Source organism: Buteo buteo, chromosome 8 (assembly GCF_964188355.1).
Source record: "Buteo buteo chromosome 8, bButBut1.hap1.1, whole genome shotgun sequence".
Classification (NCBI taxonomy): Eukaryota; Metazoa; Chordata; class Aves; order Accipitriformes; family Accipitridae; genus Buteo; species Buteo buteo.
The window spans coordinates 31046177-31071640 of NC_134178.1; the positions used below are offsets into that span (position 1 = coordinate 31046177).

A 25464-nucleotide genomic window follows, 5' to 3' on the forward strand; every position below is an offset into this window, starting at 1 on the left:
CATGGTACCGCCCATCGCAGCCCCTCTCGCCCGCTCCCCCCGCCCGCCCCCCCCCTTTTTCCCCACACCGTCCGTCCGTCCGTTCCCCCCCCCTCCCCCCTCCCGCCGCGTCCCGCAACCCGGAGAGAGGAATGGTACCGCCCGTCGCGCGCGCCCCGCCCCGGGAATGGTACTGTCCCCTACTCACTCCGCCGGCGGGACCGCCTCTTACTCCCCGTTCCGGGCAGTGGTCTCGCCCGGCCCCCCGCCCCGCCCCGCCCCTCCTCTCCCCAGCGAGAGGGCGGAGACTGTATCCCTTCCCCCTCGCACACGCTCTCCTCCCGCCTTCGCCTACACGGTGGTAGCAGCCGGGCTCTTAAAGGGACAGGCCAGCCGCGGCGAGCGCCCCGCGGGAAGCGCCACCCACCCCTCTCCGCTCGCCGCGGCACCGCCCCCGTCATTAACATAGCCTGGCCCCCGCCTCGGGGCGGCCCCACTCCCTCCTCCCCTTTTAAAGAGACAGGGCGCCCAGGGCGCTTTTTAAAGGGGCCGGCCCTCCCGCGCACCCCCACACCCCCCCCCGACTCTCCTCCGCGGAGTCGAGCGCCGACAGTACACACCCCACGCTCCCCCCCGCGCCCCGCTCCCCGGGCGGGGCCGCGTGCCCCGGTGCCCGCAGCCGCAGGGGAGGCGCCCGGTGAGCTGGGGAGGGGCGGGCGCGGGCCCCCGTCAGCGCGGGGCGAGGGATCCGGCGCCCCCCGCCCTGCCCCGCCCGGCAGCGCGCGAGCACCTCGCGCTCCCCTGAGGCGGCGCGCGCGGGACCCGCCCCCTAACGGCACCCCTAACGGAAACGGCGCGGGCCCCGCGGGGAGGGGGGGGGGCGCCCGCCCTCCCAGCCCGGAGGCCTCGCACGGCCCCCGGGGGAGGCGCACGGCGGGGCCGGGGGGGTGCGGGAAGGCGTCCGCCCGGCCCGGAGCCGGTCCCCTGGCAGCCCTCCTCGGCACGGTCCTGCCCAGCGCCGCCTCGGCTGCCGGGGCGGCTTGCGCCATGGCACCTTCGCCGGGCGCCGCCTCGGCCTCACGGCAGGTGCCAGCCGCCCGTGGAGGGGCTTTATGCACTGGGAAGCCGAGGGGGGCGCTGGGCGTCGCAACCAGCCACGGGCCCAGTCCTCATCCCGAAAGGGGCACAGCTGGCGGGCGGGCAGGCAGGAGCGTTATGGAGCAGCACGTTCGCTCAGCCCGCTGGCAACAAGCGTGGAATTTCCCTTCCACATATTTATGATGAAGGAAGGGGACGGCTGGCCATCCGTTGGCAAGGCAGGAAGAAAGCAGGAGGGAACTTCTGGAGGAGAAGCACGTTTCTCCTACCTGGTGGCTGAGCAACTTGACTGCCCACCAGCTGCAAGCGGGTTGATGGAGCCGCTCTGAGAGACCTGAGGGCCTTTTCTGGTGGGAGAAAGCACTGGGTTAAGCAGCAGCTTGCAACTAAACAGGGAGGAACCAGACAGTAATGACAAACAGACACAACCTATCAACTCCTAAATATGCTCAAGGGCCCTATCCTGAACAAATGCTCCATGTTTGGGGGATGAAACGTCAATGTAGTTCAAAACCAGCTGGCAGATAAGGGTTTTGAAAATTTGTAGCAATCCCCCACCCTTTTCAATCTGCGACTTACTCTGTGGAAAGAGCGCTTTCAACATCCACTAATCCTTCTCCTTCACCTCCACAAAATGTTCTTAAAATGGGCGATCTTGTGGGTTGCAAGCAAGAGCTTTCCAAACCACTGGTGGCACACAGATGCACAGAACTGCTGCAGTCTAATGAGAGAAAGCAGGCTGATCATTTTTGCATATCCGTGATGCCTGAATAACCTGTTTTGCCAATACAACATAAGTGAAGAGAAATGCAGTGTTCTCTCTTTACCCTCAAACGACCCACTCTACCCTGCCCAACTCCCACTTTTAAGTAACCCAATTCTTTGGAAGAAGACCCTTTCAGCACTGCGCGTTCACACTGGGCCTGGGCATTGCTCTGGCAGATAAACCACCTCCTCTCTCTGCTCAGCCCTCAATCGTGCCTACTTGGTAACATCGTTAAAGAACTCTTTACAGCTTCCTGAGCACTGCAACAGTAGCTAATTCACACCTCTTACCCCAGATAGATACTCTTCCTTGAGGGGGATACTTCTTAACAGCTGGTTTTCAATCCCCTTGCTTTGCAGACCAGACCCCCTGAACATTTCGAGCTGGACAGACTTTCAGCCCATTGATGCCTCTTGCTTGCTTCACTGTTACCTCTTCCAGACAAGTGCCTCAGACTACAAGTTCCCAGGATCCACGACCCAAAGGTGGAAACTGTTGGTCTCTGGTCAGTCTTTTTCAACTCATCCATCCAGGCTAGCCCTACCTGTACCTTTCCACAGATCACAGCAGCACCTTCTAAAGCTGAAGTGTTGGTGAAACCTGACTGATCAGCTCCACTTGAACCACCACCTTTGTTGCCATCAGTTCAGCCCGCTCCTTTACCTGACGAATAAACCTTCTCTATTTTTACATTGATATGGGTCCTTCTTTATGCAACACCTACAATTCCCCCTCTCCTTTTTGCATCCTACACCAGGGAGGGCTCAGTGGACTGAGCACAGGAAAGGCTGCAACAGCAGTAGCTGTACAGAGTAGATCAGCCAGGCAGCAAAACATGGCGTAAGGAACAGATATGCCTCACGGTGCTTGCGGCAGAAGACCCAGTCCCACTCTCACTGACATCAGGGACCCATCGCGGTTCGCTTAGAAGGAAGTTTGTTTCCCCTGGGCAGTAGAGGCTGGGATTTTTCTAAGGAGCCTAAGGAAGCCAGGCACCCAACTTCCGTTTCCTGAAGGTACCTTTGAAAATCCTACCCTGTGCTTCAATCCTGACACATACAACAGCAGCGATAAAATACGTAGTGTTAGCGGACTGCCTTTTTTTTTCTCCTCCCTCCTCTGACCCGGTACTTCGCTGTCTTGTCCCTTGAGGAGTTAGACCAGGGAAAAGGAGCATAAAATGCTACTAGTTCGCAGATGCTGTGGTTCCTCCAACTCCCCTCCCATCCCCCCGACCCCATCCCCCCACATTTCAAACAGTTATAAATGACTGTGCAACTCTGCAGGCAGCAGTCTCAAATAACCACACCAAGCCTCTCCCCTCCAACGGCTTTATGTCTCTTCCTTCCTCTCTTTGGGGCTCCGGATAGCAACTATCAAGGTGTTTTGCTTCACTCTCAAGAGTTAATTTGCTACTTCACCCACCACCTTTGGGAATCTGCCACAGCAAACTGCCACTAGCAGTGAATTCCCAAGGCAGGGATTCTCAGCTGAGAAATCCCTCCTACTGTCCTTGAAGGGTTTTACCATGGGAACTGACAACAACAGGCTCCCAAATGATCTTAACTGCGATGACAGGTCATGAGGAAGGATTTCAGGTAGCAGAGCCCCTGAGCATGGGACCACCACTGCCAACCTCAAGAAAGCATCCCCCCATATTGGGGCCTTGCCCTCCCTGGGCCAAGCTCATAAAAGCTGCCCCAGAGAAGCCAGCTGTCCCGGCTCTTTAGAGCACTCTGGCAAATCCAAGAACATCTTGGAAACATTACAGCTCTCACCACACTGTGTACACACTCCTCACAACTCCCTGGCTGCAGCAGGGACAGAAGATCAGCCTTTCTGTTCAAAAGCAGGGTCCTCTTCCATCAGAGCAAACCAAGCCTAAGGAAAGTTGCTTACAGGAGCTCCAGTTCTGCAGAACAGACAGATCAGACAAGATAGGCCAGCCAGCAAAATACATTTGCATTACACTTCCTATATATGGTTCAGAGCATGGCACACCCCAATCATGGTTTTTATTCTCTTGAAGGGCCCAGCCCTGCAAACACTTAATTTTACATGTGTAAGTAGAGTCCCACTGAAACACAATGGAGCTACTCATGCAAATAATGTTAAGAGCGTGTAGGGCTGTGGCTCTGTTTCACTATTCCATCTGCAGCAGACCCAGTTTAAGAGGATCCTGCGGTGCTCTCTGAGAGTTATTGCCGCTCACTTGTGCCAGTTAAACTATTTATGTAGCCACACTCATAGGTGAGCTGTTTAAATGATCCAACGTTTTTTTTAAAAGCCCTAACAAGAACAAATCCTTAATGCCAGACCAGCTCCAATGTGGATTTCATCCCCACAAGCAGCTGAACTGGCACAACTGGAGAAGGAGGAAACATCTGAGGAACAGGAACTTTTGAAGATGGGATTCTGGGCAGGCGAAATGGCGACATGGAACCTTAGCGTGTGAAGGCTGGAGGCATTGCTCTCTTCTGAAGTTACACCCTGCTCCTGACCATCCACTCTCTGAAGCAGAACTTCTTCCTCAACCACACAGTCATTCCAACATGAAACAAGTTTCACCTCAAATGCAACAGCAGATTGAACTTTTCAGTCATTAATGCTTAAAAACCTTCCCTCGAGAAAATCTGTCACCATTAAGAAGAATCTGCCAACAGTCTCTATACCCAGGATCAGGGATGTGAGCTCCTCCTTGCAGGTAAAGGATGTAGTCACCATGTGCATCTGTAGCCCGTACACTGCTTCTGCAGTCAAAAGGATCCCTTGCTACTAGCTTTGACATGGCACGTTTGGGCCATGCAAAGTGTTCCCTACAATTTTTTTCAGTTTATGGGCTATTTTACCTCTAGCAACTCTGTGCTGAAATTGCATCACATATTTCCTGTCTGCTGAGGCAAGATGCCCCTCATTCAGTGTGATTATAACCTTCCAGCAAGGAAGTTCCACTAACTCCTTAAGAGCTTTGCTCTCTATACTGTCTCCCAACTTCTGCATTCATGTACACCTGCACAAAGTGGGTATAAAACGCTATCACTGGTGGATGTGAAGAACACACATCACTGGGAGGATGTTTTGCTTTGTTTGTTTGCTTTAGGTTGGGGGGGGGGGTGCCCTCTTTTTGCTCTGGTGTAAATGATCAGAGGAGCTGCAGGATGAGAGAGAGATCAGGCTCTATGAAATCTTTTTCTTAGGAGCTTTGAGTTTTACATGACCACGTGCTCTAATGAGCCTTCTCGAAAGGAAACAACCCATTTCTGTAAGGAATCCAGGTGATTACGGTTCGCATACCACTGTGATCTCTCTGCATGGGCACAGGGGAGCTGCCTTCATGAGTCTTGCTGCAGCAGGATGAAGTCTAAAACTGGACAGTGTGAAAGAGATAGGAAAGGACCACAGGGAATGGTAGTTTAACATCCACTGTTAACTTGGAAAAAAAAAAAACAACTTCTTTCAGAAAGTCTTTTATGTAAATCATTCCTAAAAGATTAGCAAATCAGGCCTGGGGGAGGGGGAGAGATTGTTGTGGCTTTCTTTCTAGTTCAGTGTCTTTTGGTATTAGACATTACCCTGAGTCTCCCCTGTTGTGCTGAACCTCAGTCCTGCAAACACCAGAGAACATTCGTAACTTGGTTCAGGTGAACAGTCCCTCTGCACCCTGACTTGCGTGGGACTTCACAGACTCACAGAGGAGGGAAATGCATATATATCCATATCAATGTCAGTATCCATATACGCACACACAGACACACATATACCTCCCCCCAAAACACACACAGACACACCCCTACCTCTGTCTCCAGTGCTGGCATAAGACCACCTATACCAATTACTACTGCCTCGCCGGCTGCACAGTACACAGAGCTCTGTAAGGAAGGAGACTGGCTGATGGATCTGACCAGCACTGGCTGCACAACATCACCCTATGGCAACAGTATACAGATGATAGCAAATTCAGCTGGGCAAGAAAGGCCTTGCTCTCACTTTTCCTATCTACACTCAAAAGAGAGAAACAGTTGATCTTGTGTTTTCCTATTCGCACATGAATATCCAAACAATCTGAGCCTTAATCGAGTTTGGACTGGAGCACGGAACTATGGTTAAAATGGAGCTATGGTTAAAATACTTTTCTGGATCTCCAGAGAGCCTTCTATTTCATCTGCCCCCCCCCCCCTTCAAGACATTATCCCACATCAAAACTCTGACGCGATGAACAAATCCCACGTATTATAACATTCCAATTGCGGGAAGCTCTTGCCCTATTTAGAAAGTCATCTTTCAAGTCAACAAGCAGGTACGAGGCAAATACCACGCAGCCATAGAGATAAATGCTCATCTTTATCTCCTATGATTAAAAAAAAGGGAGAAGGAGGAGAGAAGAGATACTGAATCAGAAGGGAAATCAGGTAAACAGAATCTGGGGAAACGTGATCATGCAACACATGAAAAATATGAATTCATACTAAACAAAGGTGCAAAATTTTGGCATACAGGAGACTCCAAAATCAATTTTTTGCCCAGGAACACTGCTCCATTACACTGTCCCCATGTTTTACAGGGAACCACTAACACACACTGAGTGCTTTGGTGCCACCAGGAGAATTTGGCTGTGGAATTGCCTGACCCTTGAGCATTTTAAGATTCTCAGCTGTGACTTTACACTCCCCTTTGTATGTGTATGACCGTCTTTGACTTCAATGAAAAAAGACACGGCAGCAGCTCAGAAAATTGCCAAACTCACCTCCCACTTCCATTCAGCCACCTGCTGAGCCTAGTCCAAGACAGCAAACCCCCTTGCGCAGCCACACATCTACGTTCTCTGTAATGCCTGCCCCACAGTGCTGGGGCATGCACATGTGCACTTTCATGGTGTAAAACCAACCAAACAAAATTTCATACCCAAAGGAATATTTCTGAGAAAGCCATGACCAAGCTGAAGAAAGCATCTTTCATTAGGAGCATCCTTCTCATGGGATAAATAGAAGGAGGCTAAGTCTGCCCTCAGACAGACAGACAGAAGTCATCTGTTGCCAACACATACAACAGCTCTCTTGGCATAACAGGCTTTTTGTGCCTTCCAGTGCTGCTCCTCCAGCATCCGGCTGCTCAGGGTACCGGCCTGCTGTACAACAGGGCAGCAACGCAGACGGGTTACACTCACAGACTACAGCTGCCCCTACAGACAGCGCACAGGTGTTTGAGGCTAAAATTTTGCTCTTGTCTCTCCTGCAAGGCTACAATAAAATAAAAATAACTTCAGCATGATTTCCCCTCTAGATTGCACACAAAGAAGAAACCAAGCCCCCACTGTACTGCAGACTGGCCCATTAAAGCGAATGGTTAAATTCTTGCTATGAAAAAGTAGGCGTTGTTGTCTGTTTTGTGAGGCAGAAATCAATATTCCCGCCTCCTCTCCTTCTGTTATTTCACCTTGAGATACTCATGCTCAGATAGATGAGATCTGAATCTTACTCACTGTTACTGCAACTTTCGTCTCTCCAGCATTTCACAGGGTCACAGATGTTCTTGGAGTCCTAACCCGCCTGTAATTTACCACTCAGCTCCCTAAACTGACCACCACTGGTGACTGAAATAGTGACTGATTTTCCTTCCAAATCACACCACTGTGACTATTTCTAACTATTTATCTACATCCTTTATCTTAGTCATTTTGCTCCCTGTGTCCTCCAATAACAACCCTCTCTCTGCCACAGCCTTTCTTCTCTGGACCCCTATAATTCACTCCCTGGTGCTAGCCTCTTCCATACCATAGCCATCTCATATAAACGGTGTTTTACTGTGAAATGCTCCTTCTGCTTTCTGTCTCCCTTTAATCTAACTGTGGGGGGTAGCCTGGTTATGAATTGGGGGGTGGGGGGGTGGCTGGGGGAAGAACCTGGGTGACTGATGCTCAGCCCAGGTGAGCCTGAAGCAATGTTGGCTGGGGAGAGACTAGCAGGGTAAGATAAGCTAGCACTATACCTCAACAGCTGCTCCTTTGACTAGGTTTCCCTTCAGCAGTTCAGATTCAGGGGCCTGGACCGATTCCCACAGATCAGGTAGCAATAATGCCAAGCTGACTGGGCTGTTCTGATGAGTCCTCTTGGATGCAGCTCTGTCTACTATCATGTCTGCCTCTGTCACCTAAGGATTAGACAACTGCAATATGCTCTGTTTGGCACCATGCTTTAAATCCATTCATAAACTGAAGGCAGTGCAGAATTCAGCACTCTGTTAGATAAGCCATGTCTCTCACCCACAATCAATCTCATGTTTGTGCTCCATTTTTATGCCATCTGACCACTGGTTTCCATACAGATTTTAACATGTTCCTGTTGACCTCCAGTGCCTTGCATACCAGAACCCTTTCCACCTAAGAAATCACCTCTTATATTTCCTAGAAGCTGTAGAAAAGACATCAGGTATTCTTGCACAGGTACCTGGGAGTGTAGAGTTGAGGGTTGTTCAGTCTTTAATTTGCCATTGTTTGCTGGTGACAGTCTGATGAAATTGCTTGAGTTATAATGAAGACAGTTTTCATTATCTGTCATTTAAAATGTCAAGGGAACTTAGACTGAATGGATAGGTGCTACCTGTTGTTTCAAATAGCTTTTGATGAAGAAAATACATTTCAAAAGTACCAGTCACTGATTTACAGGTGCTGCACAAAGATTACATAAAACAGTGAGATCCCTCCAAAGAAAACAAGCAGACTCCCCCCTTGCTCTCTAGTTTAAACATTGGCTTATCATCAGTGTGGTGCTGACTTTCTTCTGCAGTAATCATCAGCGGCTTTCGGATCTGCAAGATCCTAGATGATAGAGGAACAATACCAAGAAAAAGAGGAGTCTTCACTATTAGAGGGCACTTGAGAGTTTTGGCTTAGCTACATAAATGCTTCACTCTCGTTCTTTTGCATTTTTACTTGTGCACTTTTATGGTGCAAACTCTGGACCACTTTAGCAACAGATGTCATGACTGGACATACTTCTGTGCAAACATTTTGCTAGTCCCTCTCTGCTGAAGGTGTTGGCCTCTCACAGCTGAACTGCAATAACAGACTGCGTGAATGTTCCTAGTCCATCTGAGCACAAAATCTGCCAGCTTATTTTAAATCGTATCTGTTTATTCCCTAGCATGAATACATCTGCTTACAGTACCTGCCTTGCAGTTCCTGAGAGACACCTAGGACAGCATGTTTCTTTTCTATCTATATCCTTATATTTTAGAGCATCCATTTAACTTGTGAGATGGTGCTGTATAGGGGACCTGCCTTGGTAATGCAACTCTGATGGGATACACTCCCTGTGCCTTGGCTTGCTTACAGGATGGGCTCTTCCTACACCCAACCTGTACCTTTTGCCTGTCCTTTCTGTCAAACCAAGACAAAATGAATGCCAGCAGTCCAGCCAGCATGCGAGGAATGCAGGTAATACTCTGGCTACAGTGTCTTTAAGAAACACTTGCATTTTTGGCAATTGCTTTTATATGAGTATCCAGCATCAAAAGCTGTAGCATGAAATCTCTTGTAAATTTTTAAATGCTGAAGAACAGGTACCTTCCACTTAAGAATCAGATAACAAAGATTGCTGCCTCTTTGTCCAGTAACACAACTTCAGCCTGCCTGGGTCCCATCCAAGTCAGCTGGCTTCCTCATCCAGGTTCCTATTTCCTCATGTGCAGAGACTGCAGTGTCCCCTGTGGTGTCCCAGCTCTTGGTGGTGTATGTGATGTTCAAAACTAAGATTTGATGGTAATGAGGAAGGATAGAAGGACTGAGCCTTAGGATGGTGGACTCTGAAATTCACAGATGTGGGGAAGAAATAAGAGTTGTTCTGAGACCTGATCATTTCCATGTCTTGTTTCCATTAGGACAATGTTTCCCAGGCACTTATTTGAGCCATCCTTACAAAGCATCTCTGAAAGAAAAGGGTTTATGTTCCTGGCAACACGTTCCAAAAAAACATGTCCCCAGCTCCCTGCTGCCATAAGCAAGCACAACTCCAATGATTTCAATAAAGCTGCACTTTCTGTGGCCCTAAGGCTATAACACTACAGTAAACAAAGCCAAATACCATAAGCCAGATGCTATAAGGTCTGAATCCAAGTCTTCAATGTCATACACGCATGATCCACCAAAAGGCGGCTGAACCCACACCTTCAGCTGGCTGTCACAGAGCTCTTTCACCCACCAGCAGAACGTGAATCATAAGGCCTCATCCTGAGGCAGGGCAATGGCTGGTGGACCTCAGCCTGCTCCTCACAGGCACTTCCCCTTGAAAGGGCAGCAGGACCCCACTCCTCTAGGCTCTGTGCTGCATCAGCACTCCCAGCCTCCCTGCTGAGTCCTCTGCCCTCTCCAAAAAGAAACCCCGCACCCTGCTCTAATGGCCATAAGGATGAGTTCGAGCAATAAAATGCAGATACCACAACCAAATGACCTTACAACTTCAGCTGCTTACCACTCCAGTTTCTTCACTTCCCCATCATACAGCTTGTTTTCCCTTTACATCTAAACCATCCAAACACCGCTCACTCTAAGCAAGGGACAGCTCAAGGCTGTTGCCAGACTAGGTTTGGGATCCACTGGCACGTGCTGAAAGCAGACCCACAGTTCAGTTAGATGACAGCATACATCCTGGAGTAAGGAGGATGTAATGCTGGCTAGTTGCTCATGACTGAGTGAACACAGCAAATGAATGGTCTTTCCAGCTTCAGAAGTGGTCCCTAAAGGCCAGCAGTAAGGGACTTTGGCTTGATAATATAGTCTGGGGAACGTACTGCACACAGGTCCAGTGAGTAATGTTGAAAATCCATAGGCAAAGGAAATGTTTTAAAACAGAGGAGGAAAATCTACTTGAAATCAATACCGTGAAGGTCTCTAAAAGGAAACACTCTGCAAAAAAGGACACATTTGCCACATATAAATCTTTAATGATATCTTGTAGTTCTAACAAAGCCTTTTTAAAACAACAACAAAAAAAACCACAACCAGATACTGTAATACACCTGATAGAGCAATAATCCTCACATGGCAAAATATGATTTTCACACCTGGTAAATGAAATGACTCTGCTGCATCCCGAGGCCAGGGTTAGGGGCTAAGGTGAGCTGTTAATGGAAGGTTAGAGACCACATAACGGCTCTTCAGGGAGCACCTTTCAGATGCTCTTTTCATGTACAGTAACGCACAGTGATCAGAAGGCACTGGCGGCACATACTAAAGTCACTGTCACTGACAGTGGTTCTAACTATGGAGTCACCAGTTGATAGCTCAGGTTCACATAGCTGGCTTACATGCCAGCGGTCCTCAGACTCAGGATAAGGCTCACTCTCTTGCAAGAGCAATCCTGTATTCTTTCATCTCCCTCCCGGCATACTTTCTGCAGCACACCAGGGTTAACCACTCACTCTCTCCTCACAGACGAAGAGTGAAGCTATAGAGCTGAGACAACAAACTTTTCGACCGCATACAGCTAGAGCCTCTGAGCCATTAAAAGAAAAGCACACAGTGAAAATCAAGGAAAATACTGATCACAGGCCATGCTGGTAGGAACCCAATGGCATTCAGAATCCGCCTTGTATCAGCACGTGAGACTGCTAGATCCAGGCAGGATGGGTATGCAATTTGCCAATCACTCAGGAACAAGAGAGAAGTGAGACCTGCAGGGAGCCAGCAGGCCCCAGAGTTATGGATATTTACAACAAAAAGTCTGAGTGGAATCAGTAAGAGGAAGACACATGGAGTAATACACTACATGCTCTAGCACCAAACAAAACACGTGGCTTAACAAGACACTTTAGAATATCTGGCTCCATAAATTAGACTGCGATTCCCAGTTCTTTAGCTCCCAGCTCCTGCTGATTTCTGTGGATAAAGGGGATGTTTGTCACTCGCAAGATCAGATGCTAGATCAAATGCTTTTCAAGAAGTACACATATGAGTATGTTCCTAGGGAAGAATGAGCTAGAGCTAAGCCTTCAAATGAGCACAAGGAGAACCTCCTGCCCACAGACAGGAAAGTGGTAACCTCCTTCACTTCCTTTGTGGCTTTAACCTAAACCACAACTCCTCCCTTTGGGTTAGGAGTCTCTTCCACTCATTCAGATGTTTGTCAGCTTGTCTCTCTCTAATACCCAGCATCCATTGCTGCCATATAGGAAAAAAAAGCTCTCTTCTTTTCTCCTGTCTCCCACACCCCTTTTGCAGTTTCTTTCCTAAACAAGAATGGTTTCAATGCATGGCAAAGCAAGTCTAAACTACAGCTCTTCAGGCACAGAAATTAGCAATTGCAACATGGAGCAGGGAGAAAGGAGACGTTGGCATGCAGGCTACCCCAACATTTGGGAACACTGGCAGTGAGGAAACATTGCTGCCAGCAGGAACAGTGATGCCAAACCAACTCACAGGGCTTTTCCATGAGTGCGAGCACTCCTTCACAGCCCTGGGCACAACATCCTTCCTTCTGCCCCAAAGAGCTTCAGAGCACAGGCGAAGCGCTGAAAGCAAGGGGCAGAAGCGGGTGAGTGCAGGGAAGAGCCATGCTGCCATACAGGAGGCCCTTTGGCCGTGTATAGGAAGGTGAGAAGAACAGGTCCCGTCATCCCTAGTGTGCGGTGTCAATTAGGGAGAGGCAGTGGCTCCCCCCTCACAGAGATCCCATCATCTGCTGAAGGGAGGTTTAACAATGTGAGAGACAGTGGCTCCCACCCAAAACCCTCCTGGTCCAAAGGCATAACCTTATGACACCCAGGTGATATTGGGTTTTTTTAGAGACAGTTAGACTTTGTGAAAGATTTGAGCAGTACTGCACAGGCATTTTTTTCTACTTACAACTGCCTATACCAGGTAGGCAGAGAGGTACTCAGGGGGCAACCTCTCCCACCACTCCCACTGCAAGGCACCAGGCAGCCACGCATAGTGCAGAATGATGCAGTCACTCCCGTGTCAGCCCCCACTCCCAGGACCACCCGGGACTATGTACGATGAAAGGGAATGCTTTTTATTCCTTCAAGATTTTCAGAGATTTCAAATCATTGTTCTATATCTGATCAGAGGAAAAAGAATAGTTTTCAAAACTTATACCTAGAAACTATGACCAAATTAATTAAATGCAAGATTTCATTTTACCTTCTTGAAGCACTTCATTTTGACAGCTTCAAAACTTGTCTCCATTTTTTTTCAAGATGGGACATGAAACTGGAATCAACTTTTCCCGAAAATAGCAACAGTTTTGGCAAATCAGCAATTTTCTAAGAAAAATGTATCACTGGAGAAAAATCCTAACAAAACCTAGTTCTATTATTTCCTCCCAGCATCACACAGGAATATGCCTCCGTGGTGTAATTCAGCCTTAAGTTTCATAGCAACTCTGATTCAGACATATTGCACACAGATATTAGAATATGCCTTTGACATCATGAGAGCAATGCAAAATAGTGTATATACAATATGGCCAAGCAATGCTGCTATGGAAACCCTTGCTTTGAATTCCTGTATATGGGGTGTTTAAAATCTTATCCCTAATATTGTTTTAACAGAATTTTGTGTATTTTACTTACTTGCTCAAGTCATCTCCTTCCTTCTGGACTCTCCCTGTTGGAAATGAAAGATGTTTTTGTGGGTGAAGCAGAAGGTGATGAGATCTGCACCACATTCCTGGTGCTGCCATACACACCAGCTCCATGAGCTACAGCAAGAGAAGTAACTGATTTGTGCCTCAGTTTCTGCAGCTGTAAAATGGAAATAAGCTGACGTTTTACTTCGGGTATAACTCGAACGTGCTTTGAAATCCTTTGTGACAGCCAGAAGATACATGCATCCTTATTCCTATTTGTTACTTTCCGTAGGCGAGGAGTTACTGTCCTCTACAGACCTATGCTGATGATCTCTCTATACTGAAGAACCAAATCAGGAAGTACAGTCGCCCACTCATGTAGCGAACAGATAAGTAATAAAGCAGTGCACTTGCCAACTCCTAAGGAGGTGGTTTCTTAAAAAGACATAGGAAGCTTTCATGTTTTGAAGCTGACTAATTTCAGAAAGTTCCTGTTTCACTCTCTTTTTCTTAAACTTCTTCAAAAAACATCTGTTTACCTGCTCTTCTGAAGTGTCTTCTGCTAGGGAGGGTCAGACTGGCTAGATTAAAGGTAACAATGCTGGAAGAAAAGAGGACACTTTAACTGTCCATCTCCTCCATTTCCAATGTGCTCCTGGTGACCCTAGCAGTACTTTTCAGGTCTCCCTCCGACAAGGAGAGGATGCTGCAGCCAGCAACGGCCATCTGAAACTCTACTGAGTCTTTCGGGGTATAGCGCATCCCGGACACATGGCACCACCTCCTGCAAAATTTGAGCAGAACGTGCAATCTAATAATGATCACTCAGCAGCCAAACTCACCCATGCAATCCAGTGATCGCAAATGCAGATTAAGTTACTTGCATTTGTCTGATGGTGTAATTGCCAGACTGCACATTCAAATGAGTATTTGTTTAACTGTGTGATATACAGATAGAGCTTATGCACTTGAGGCCAAATTCACCCCTGTTGTAATTTCCCTAACTCCAGTAGCAATTACTCAAAGGATTAATTTGGCCCACAGTGTTTCCTAGTATATGTGATTCATCATTTCTCTCCTATAACAAAGAATAATATGCTGTTTCAATCAGTGGTGATGTCCTGGCCTCCTTGAGGCTGCCGGACTCCCTGTTTAATCAGACATAAAACAAATCACTTGCAGAGGCAGAGGCGTATAAGCATGCTTTAATTACAATATTGTAACACCAATTAGAGATCTATCTAATCGAGGACTCAGTACTTCCTACTCGGGTATTACTCCCATGTTGGGATAATTACTGCTAATTAAGCTTGGAACTAATTAGGCCAAATGATCTCATTTATACCAACATAGATGACTTCTAGGAGTTCACACACACAAAAAAAAATCCAAGTGTGATTTTATCATTCCTGGACTCATCAGCACTTTGATTTTGAAATGGACTGTCCCTCCCCAATAGATAAGCCCTGTTAAAACTCAAGTCCCAGATCTCAGATCATCTCAGATTCTCCTAAGGTAGAGAAACACTCTCTGAAGGTGTTGGTTGGTTGGCCCAAGTCATCTTCTGCTCTGATAGACACAGTGGATTAACAGAGCTGTGTCCCATCATGGTGTGGTTCATTCAAAACCTACAGGCTGCTCTCACACAGTTATGGTTACAACTTCTCAGTGCACTTAGCACTACCTAAACCACCACAATCGCTGCACAAAATAAGGTTTGCTGTAGGGTGCTGTGCAGTGATAAGACTTACAATAACTTAAAAAAAAAACTTCTTAAACACCTATAGCCATATGTACTTGTTGCATGACTTGCATCAATGCTGCATATAATTAGAACTTGCATCCCAGCACTGTTTAGTAAGGGTGGCTCAGCTGTGCTGTATGTGATGGCTGAGGGAAGAGGCTGACTCTAGTTAATGGAGTTCCTGGCAAAGCCCATCTGTGCTACAAGACTCCCCATGTACACAGTCTGACTCTATCTAACAAAGTTGGCTTTACACTGCAGTCAGAAAAATAAAGGACTGCCTGTGAAGCTGTATTTATGTTGCAGCTCCTCCTCCTCCTCCCCTCCAATCCCAAAATTTCTGCACCAGCTCAACGCTGAGATTCTCAGGTAGAAGAGACATCAAGGCAACTACCATTTTGACCTGCTCTTAGCTTATGGAAACAGTCGCAGGCAGTTAAGTAGGGTTAGTTAGCACAGTAATGTTGACATGGCTGAACTGGGGGGTAAAACAAAGCTTAAAAACAAAACCTTTGAGCACTGCATTTTTGTCTGGGTATTTTGGGGGACTACGAGTTGGTCAGCATTTCAACAGTTGCTTCTCACCCAAAGATGGTTTGCACCAGTAGCGTGATTTCCTCCTGCAGTATTTGCTGACTTCAGTTTCATGACTGAGTGAAAGAAGAATGCCACCTACCAAAATACCAGTCCCACCTTTCAAAGTGACTGGACATCTTTCAAATGCAAGGAAGGACAAGTATCCAAGAACTGGCTGGGAGCACCCATCCTGCCACCCATCTGTCTGCACTACAAACTTTACAAACCTACATGACCTCTGTCCCTGGGTAGCCAGTGTACCTCAACACCTCTGCTTAGCCTGTCACATCTGCTGAGGCTGCGAACTGGTGGGTCTGTGCTATCAGACAGTACAAGTGAGGCAAGAATGGTTCAGTCACATTCACTGCACAGGCCATCTCTTTCTGTACACCCCTTCTTCCAACTCCTCCCTCAAATTCAAGCCTTCCAGGATCCACTTCAAGGTGCAGTATGTAGTAAAACCTGCATTCTCTTTACTTTTGGCTTTCTTTCACCAGCTGCCTTTATTACTCCTAAAGCTTCCTCCTAAACACTTCGTTTTCTCACGCTTTCTCATACTTCAGGCTGGAATCCTGAAGCCACTGAACCCAGGAACTCACCATTGTCTCCAGGTCTTCTTCCAGCCTGCCCCTTTATCCTCACAGAGATTATTGTTCCCTGGTGAGTCACAGACACCCCCTGCTTCTCCCCTCCAAATGCCTCCTGAACAATCTTCTCTTTTCCAAAGCCTGTCAAAACTGAGCCCAGCAGGATTCCCTACTCCAACCTGACCTGGTTACAATACCTCCTGGAACTGATCCTCCAGCTGTCTGTGAAATTTCTGTAGAAGCGCCACTTCTTTATGCAATACCATTAGCAGAAGATTAATAAATAATGCACAGAAATAACACAATCCCCAATAAACAATGTACTACTTCTTCTCCTATTTTCTTAAGTGAGCAACATGGATCCTAAATCTGATCTCCTCCTCCAGTTGTTACCCAATCTTCATCTCAGCTACCAAACTCTCTCCTCCCTCCCCTGGCAAGCCTGCCATTCCTTTCTTCCCAGCTGCCAAGGCCTTCGCTGCTACCTCCTCCAGCCCAAATACACTAGCAGACACGAATGCAAGCATCCATACACATATCAGGTTGCATGTTGAAAATGCACATGCTTCCATACACTGCAATACAGTAGCCCACAGCCCACTGAACCATATTTATCTAGGTATCTGCTGGAACCCCTGCAGGAAGAGGTGGGTTGGAGGAGATCTTCTAAAGCAAACAAGATCACTGAACCCAAAGACTGAGCAAGACAGCAGTAGATGTATGATCAGGGCAGTTTTCAGCAGAAGCACACAATGGGCCCAGGGGGCCTCTCTGAATGGCATCTTTAGCATTAAAAGGGAGGAATTCAGGAGCTTTAGATCAAAAGTGCATCCCTAGCGGACATTAGGTCTAATAAATAAGATGCTTTATACTGACAGAGTGCCAGAAATCTCCTCACATCCTCCCCAAGTTCTGCATACAGGCGTCTCTTCAGTTGCTGGTGGTTTGGATGGCAGAAACCAAGCAAACAAGCTCCCTAAGTAACAGAGGAGGGAAGGGAAGCAACGTCCTGGTGGAGGAACATCAAGTCACAACCACTAGAGAAAGCACCACGAATGCTCTAATTTGGGACTACAATAAGTCCTTCAGGATATGGACTGTCTCCTTCCAGTGTCTGAACAGCGCACTGCACAACAGGACCCCAGCCCCATATCAGCACTTTACTATGCAGTGTACAAATATTTACTGTCACCATCTCAGATGGACCTCCCCAGGGGCATCTGCAGGGGATGATGGAGGTTTGAGTCAGTGACCTAAGACCCAGACCTGGGGAGCTCACTGTGAGTCACAGTTCAGTATGTCCTCCTTCCAGACAGGTTCCCTCAGTCATTTTCAAACAGTCACAGACAGATTTGAGGGTTTTAACATGTTTTTTTCAGAGCAAATCCCATACTCTTATCCAGGGTCTGCCTACATGCAGAGGTCCAGTTGGTGGCCAGCCCTGTGTGGCCCTATATGGTCAACTCTGTATGTGAAAAGAAGAGGCAGAAAGTGCAAGGAAACAGATATGGGCCAGAAATAATCAAATTCTCATTCTCCCAGAGTGCTAGCCACAGGAAAACATCCAGGGTCCCAGCAGCAAGATGGCAGGAGAGTGGGGACACTGGCCCTGTCTCCTCCCATCCTGAATATTTGAGTTGGTACCAGCTGCATTTCCAGAAGGAAAGCAAAGGGGCTGCTGCTTACTGCAGGCAGCTGCCAGGTTCGTATCCTCAACCCTCCCAAGAGCCTTGGCTCAGGCTCTTGTTGCGTAAGGCAGGGACGCATCCCTAAGTCTGAGGTTTAGAAACAAGATGTATTTATTTGTTATTATTTTCAGTTATCTGAGTGCAGTAAAGGTCAGAACACTTACCTCCTGGGGTTGGTTCCTGCTCCCACTCATGTGATTCAAAGCCAATGGAATGATTTTTTCCATACTTCTCAGACAGAAAAAAATCCAGTGGGAATGAAACCTGATACAGGGCATTTTCTAAAGAGGATCTGTGGGAAACGAGGATCCACCGCAATGGGAGGAAGGGGAGGCTTGTGGGCATTCCTGGGTACCTCCTCCCCAGTCCCCATTAGACACAATGAAACATGAATAAAGATGGGTGGGGAGGCCACAGCTTTTTACCCAGGTTTTAACCTAAGCTGATCTCAAGGACGGGAGTGGACAGTATCACCTACGTGATACTCCCGGAGCCACATTTTGGGTGACAAGACTCAAGGACACAACTGCATGTCCTGTGCCCTGTACACGGGCTGCTCCATAATCTCCAAGATTAATTTATGCAAAACACGGGAAGACGTGCTTTTTCCTTTTGCAGTGAATGACTTCATTAACCTTTCAGGAGCTTGCCAATAGTGTAGTAGAAGCAATGGGAAAATCACTCTTCTGGGGGAAGGGGACTTCTGCCGTGTTGCTAACAGCACTTACCTAGGAGAGGCCAAAGACACCAGCAAACAATGGACCCTGATCTAGTAGTACTCTGCCTTCCCCCTCTGCTCTCCCGGTCTCTGCCCTGCTCTTGCAATGGTCCTTCTCCCCCAGCTGCTGACAGCTCATGGCCCTGTGACCAGAGAGCCAAGCAAGCCAGACGGGAAGGCAAACGAGGCAGAGGAACACAATTTTGGAAAGAGTCTGGAGAGAGACCTAGCCCATAGGCAGAGAGGGAGGGAAAGAGCAGGTAAAACAGGTGAAGCAGGTATGGAGAGGGAGAGAAACGGCTGTGGGAAAAATGGGAAAAGGTGTATGGCACCTTGCATGGAGCACAAGGGATACCATCTCAGCATGCTAAGAAAGGGTCGGTCTGTTACAGAGACAGAAGGGAGAAATCAGGAACTGTCTGCTTAGAGAGCTGAGGCTCATGACTTTTATGAGCCTGGGACTGATGAGCATGATACCTGCCCTGGCAGGGGCAAATGTGGTGCTACCCAGAAATGGAGCTAAACTCCACTGGAGGCCAGAAAGTCGCCATGCCCTGTTCTGCAGGACACTGGATAAAGTTCAACGCATGGCCATCTGTGTGACCTCTTCATGCCTTGCTGTCAGGAACACCTGATGAGCCCGGATTTGGTCAGTTCTCCCACCAGCCCAGCTGCAGACAGCTCTCCCTGCCCTGGGGAAAGGACTTCTCCACACCACGTGTCCCCATTGTGGGAGGCAAAAGAGTCCATGAAGGGATATCCAAAAAAACACCACCTTTCAACTCTCGCTGCTGGCCAGGATCCTTGCAGCCAAAATCCTATTCCTGCAGGGAGGTGGTTAAATATGCTGCATCCACTCTGGCTGACTTGGAGGAAACTCTATCCCACATCAGATAGCAGGATAGCCTCTGCGTGGGATCAGGTGGCTCTCTCGGGCAGCTGGGAGAGGCGTTCTCCCTAACACAGTGACCCTGCTGTTCTTGTCCTGTCGAAAGAGTAATTCTGTTCTCCCGCTAAGCACAGGTCTCCCAGGAAGAGAGCACAGTTATCCTGACCTGCTGGGCACTGGCTTGCAGGCTCAGTGCAACTCTCCAACAAGATGCAGAGGCCTCCCCAGGCCTTTGGTGCTGGTCCTCTCCTTTCTCCATCACTGCTTTCCCTGGCAGAGCATAGGACACTGAACTCAGCCGGGAGTGACGCAGCAGGACAGTCACCCTCCTCTTGACAACCACAGATGTCTCCAAGCAGCCAGGCAGAACACAACCCACGATTTTAGAGCAGAGTGCCTAGAGTCAGGGGGAAGTTGGGGGAATGGGAGGACAACGGGCCAGGACCAGAACAAGTCATGAGGCCACATCCGAGGAGGTAAGGTGACGTCAGACGACCAAACTTGAGACTACAGACTTCATCGGGCTCCCAGGCAGAACTAAAGTACTCGGACATTGAAGTGACAGCCGTGCTGCAGCTCAGAACAAGACCCGAGGCAGCCCCATCCAAAGCCAGCAGCACACAAGCAGAGGGAGTCTCACTCACCTTGCTCCATCAGAGGGCAACCTCCACCCTGCCTGGCTGGCAGCCGTGGGCTGTCTGGCCGATCCCACGCCCTGTCCTTCTCCCTCGGGCCCTGGCTGGCCAGCCATGGCTGGGCTGCAGGGACACATGGCCAGGGACAACAAAACGGGGTCCACGGCAGAGGGACACATAGGGGAGGAATTTGGGGGGGGAAACCAGAGAGAGGCAATATGAAGAGTGTGCGGTGCATGAATAATGGGGGAGGGTAGAAGATACAGGGTGAGAGAAGAAAATGACATGAACAGAAGGAAGGGAGCTGCAAATAGAAGGGGATGTGGAAACAGCACAGAGAGACAGATTGCAAGAGCGATGGAAGTAGAGGAGACCTAGAGGGACAGAATATAATAAGAACTCTTAAAATGAAAGGAAAAGGGGGCAGGGAGAGAGGACAGGACAGGAGAGGAGAGAGGAGAGAGGGATTTGCGGTATCCCAGAGAAGGAAGATGAAAACCCTGCATGTTTTTCTCCTTAGCTTTCAAAGGTTTTGTGGAAGCAGAGTTAAGAGTTGTCATCTTCATTTTAAGAAGCGAGGACCTAAGGCACAGAGACTGAGGGAGGCAGTGAATGAGTGAGATGGTAGGAAGGAGTTTAGCTCAGCTCCCTACTTAGAGTCTTCCATCAAAGATATAGGTGAAGAACAGTCTTGACTTTCTTCTCCTGAGCACACCAGAGAGAGCCCACTACCCAAAGATGGTAGGAAGAGGCCCTGCCAGAAGAATATGAGATAACCCAAAGTAACATAGGAAAAAGAGCGGCACCTGCTCTTTTTCGCCAGTGCCAAAGTCTCTGGAGATCTGGATTTAGACGTATTCAGAGTAAATTAACCTGGAACACACCAAAACAAGCAGTGCCTGAGTGCTTACGTGGAGAATTACCCGCAGGGAGAAGATGTTTCAGTATGGGTTCAGGTCTTGCCAACCTTACCAGCTTACAGCCAGCTGCAAGGAAAACAGAGAAGAGGAGCGTGCGGGAGGCTGCGTGACGGAGGCTCTGCTCCTGCAATGCTAACATCTTTCATTTGCAGCTTTTTTTTTTTAGGTGTCTAATATTTATCCAGTTTAATTTGTACCACCTTTATGTTTCAACTGCCACTATGGAAAACAGGCTTTTTGTGCGTACCAACACCAAGCCCCCAATGCCACGTACGCCCAAGCCAAATATAGTTTGTAAGAGCACTGAATAAACCAAATACCTGATGCCTGCTTGCACTCCCATATACACATGAGCAAACAGAGCTTCCCAGTTACTCACTGCACACAGGCATCCAAAGGATCCAGTAGTTTCCTAATCTCAGACAACACTACTTTATGGCTTGCTAGCATAGGAATTGTCTAGGATTCCCTCATCAATGAGCGACGAAGGTCTCCCTGCTATAAACTGATGTTAATGGCAGGTTGTGTACCTTGTTTGTTTATTGCTGAGGAGGAACGTTTGTCGTGGCTGTCAAGTTTATAAAAATATTTCCATGACTTCAGACAGCTTGGCATTTTTACATGCAGCTGAGAGAGTGGGTGAATGTACAGATGAAAAATTGAAGAAACATTAGTAAGGGAGGAAAAAGAGTATCTCCTAGCACCACCAAGACGGCTTAGAAAGGCCAGGGAGGTCAGAGACATTTCTGAATAAAATGCATTTTTTTCCCCTGGGGGTTTCTGAAGAGCTGGCAGTAATTAAACATTACAACACCTTTCTGGAGTAGATAAGTCAGCTGAGGCCATCTGAGGTTAAAGGACTTGCCCATGATCACACACAGAAAATCAGTGGCAGAGATGAGAATTAAACCCAACAGGCTTAGCTTCCATTACCCAAGTCCTACACACCTGGCTGGTGTCCAGACCAAAGGACGGGAGCTGTGCCGACTGTGGACCTGACTGCAAGTGCAGGTCCTCTAAGACAGTATAGCAATCGGGTGAAAAGCTGAGCGGCAGGCATCCACCCTAACTTAAAGATGGTAATTGTGAAAACAAGTGACAGAAGGCTGGGAAGCAGTGCCTAGTTACGAACCGTGGTGCCAAGTGGATTAAATATACATCGATAGATTCAATTACAAAGAGGAGCACGCAAAATGGAAGTGACTGCAGTCAAGGATCCAGGATGGCAAGAAATAACCCCAATATATAATCACAGTTTTTCAGTTGGAAGAAATCTGTGCTTCCAGACCTTGTGGAGAAGGTGCAGCCTTCCGTCTCCAGGGGGACTGTCCCAGGCCACCCCAGGCATGAGTGGGCAGTGACACCCAAGCCCCAAGGGCTAGTGAGAAGCCTGCAGGACTCAGGTTTAGTGGGCTGAGAGAGATCCATATCACCTAATGCTGAGCGGCCCTTTGTTATCGCTGTCACCAGAGAAACCAGAGAGTGAAGTGGTGGAGAAAGTGAGCTATTCCCTCGTCGTTGTCCCCGGCCAGCCCGCCTCACCAGGGCAGGGCTGAGACGCACCCACCGAGGGCGGAGGAGGAGGAAACCTGCTCCACACTTCAGGGGTCGGCACTGCCCTGGGCAGGAATATCCAAAGACACCCTCAATGGTGTTGATATTCAGCCCCGCATCCATCTGTGCCCAAATGCATATTCTGTTTTGGGGAACCCTGAAAGTACCAGATTCAGCAGAAGACAAGGCCAGATCCTAACACCGCTGACCAACTCAATGGTTCAATACTCCTTGTCTGTAGCGGGAACAGAAGCTCACCTCTTCGCATTCCTTCTTCACTCATGCATTTCCCCAGAATTTCAGAGAGTTATAAAATTATCATTGCACACCCCCCCCAACTTCATCCTGCGCTTACCACAACACATGTACTGCCTTGATCACTAGTAATGATTTAATTTCCTCCGTCCTCTTGAAGCAAAAATAGCAATGATAATCATTCAGCACTCCATACACACAGCTGCCACCTGAAAAATGCAGGTGAACACAGTTAAATGGAAAGGCAAGTACAATCTCAGACCTTTTTCTGTACCTGGAGAACTAGACCAGCAGTATTTTGCATGCAAGATTACGGGTCTGTGTGTAGTTGCATTTTCACATTCCATTACTGCAATTGCACATGGCCAGTTACGTGCCTTAGCAGCAGCTTACAAAAGCAATTGCTGCTAAACATACAAAATCCAGCCCCCAGATGCACACGCGCAAGACTGAAATACTGGTCCTTATTTTTCTGCTACAGGAAAACCATGCCTTTGGTAGCTGCCTGCCCCCTGCGCAAACACCACACCAGCATATTTCCTTGCACTTACATTTGTATGTTGATCCACATATTTGAGCCTTGCAATAACCTAAAATGTATACAGCATTTTGCAATTAGAAGTGTCCCCAAAATGAAAAAAAGACCCCAGTTTTTGCATAAAAAATTCTTCTCCCAGCAAGCAACTGTAACCACCTCTCCAGCTAGAATGTACTGTCTGTTTAAGGCTTCAGAGAAACACAGCACTAACCCTTTAAGACAGTAAGAGATGAATACTTTTTTTCATTTAAACTATAGGGGAGTTTTACCTAGATAGACTGCAATTTCCTGAGCTCGAGTCTGGCAAAGTGCCCAGGGCTAAGACCACCCCACCCCCACCCCCACCCCCACCCCCACCCCCCCGCTTCTTTTGGCAAAAATTACCATGGCGTCTTTAATAGTCAGAAGTAGTTTTTAGGGTTGTTTTTACAAAAGATGCCGAGACAAAACTCAGTTGTAAGCAAGCCCGGGTACTGCAGAATTTCTTCCAAGAACTAAACTGATGCACGATGTCCTAAGCGTACTATCCCCAAATACCCTACCGAAGGATGGTTCAGTACTGAGTCAGAGGGAAGCGGACTGAATCACAAATAGCCATTCCTGCAAACTGCTCTCCACACACACACACACACACACACACACACAGAATTTACAATCCAAGCAGTGACCAGGTTGTGGTTAGCTTGGGAAAGCTGATGAGATCACAGTCTGGGGAGATACAGCCTCAGCCAGCCTCAAGTTTTTGTTAATCGGCTCCTTGTTTTGCATGGAGACGCGGACAGCAGTTGTTATACCAGGTTTACCATATGTTTATAATATTGTTGTTATGGGAATACATGTACAGTCCGTGTCACTGGCAAGTTGCACTCTTTTTTGTTGGAAGGACAAAACAGAATTCACTGTCCAACAGAGCGCCGAGTGTGCGCATACTTCTAGCAAAATTTATCATAGCACGAGTCACGCTCAGTGGAAAACCACATGCTTTGTTCATACGATGGTGTGTGAGCCCACCGTAGTGTCTGCACAGGAGCACACGGCACTTCACAACCCTATGCAAGCAATTTGCTGTGCTGCTCCTTCCCTGGGAGGCGGGCAAGCATTACCCCCATTTTACAGATTTCAGCAGGAAGACTGGTCCAAGCTTTAAAGCAATTTAAGGCTAAGGCTGCCCATCAACTCAGCATCAGGATCTCACGTTCTGCGAGATCTCCATGTCTGAGACCGCCGTTTCTCAAATGGGCAAGTGAAGGATAAAGCAGCGATGACATCAACTCTGTTACGTACATAAGTCCACATCACGTAGCAGAAATATTTGCTTCCCTGTGTATCCCAAAATGGTGTTCAGGGCAATGAGTTTGCTTACAGGACACAGGAATAATGTGGGTTTGTGTGCAAGACTCATCAAAACTACAATGCCCGAGATGCCTGCACCCTTAGGTGTAGGGCAGGGAGTATCAGTGAGTGGTGCTCTCAGCTCCAGGGGCAGGAGCAATGTCGGTGGCTCAAGTGGCTCTGCCACACAGGAGCAGCACCGAGTAACTGCTGAGGAGAAATCCTCTTGTCTGGCAGCCCCCAACACCACAAAATCCAGGCTGAAGGAGTGAAATACCTTTTGTTTACTGCCAGCCCCACCAACTCCTGAGCCGCCACTGAAGATCTCAGAGGCAAGAGCAGCTGACCAGAGCAACGCACAACCAGTTCAAAGGAAAACCGATTTACCTGTTTAGTCTCCTTCTCCTTCAGCAAACAGTGTAAGAAATGGCCAGCTCGCCTCCCCGCCTCCCCGCCCCAGCCCTGACACGTTGCCATTTTCTGTCCCCGTCTCCATGCAGCTAGTCACATCCCATGCCGTAGTTGAGGAGCGGCGTGCAGGGTTTAATTGTGCACGCGCTCTCCGGGGAAGGGCGGCATGGGATGCAACCGACTGTCCACAAAGGAGTGGAGGCAGGAGGCCAA

The 25464-nt window shown here is 48.2% G+C and overlaps 1 protein-coding gene across 7 annotated transcripts in view; it reads right to left on the reverse strand.

Moving 5' to 3' along the window:
- Positions 1-25464, reverse strand: part of BCL9 (BCL9 transcription coactivator) — a 67253-nt gene that overhangs the window by 36101 nt on the left and 5688 nt on the right. The window contains exon 1 of one of the 7 annotated variants that reach the window (XM_075033974.1): positions 335-351. The exons of 3 other annotated variants lie outside the window; for them this stretch is intronic. The gene's annotated coding sequence lies outside the window, so the exon portion shown is untranslated. Of the gene's footprint in view, positions 1-138; positions 156-187; positions 217-334; positions 352-25464 lie in introns of those variants that run through there. 3 more of the 7 variants (XM_075033967.1, XM_075033972.1, XM_075033973.1) reach the window with 3 other exon arrangements.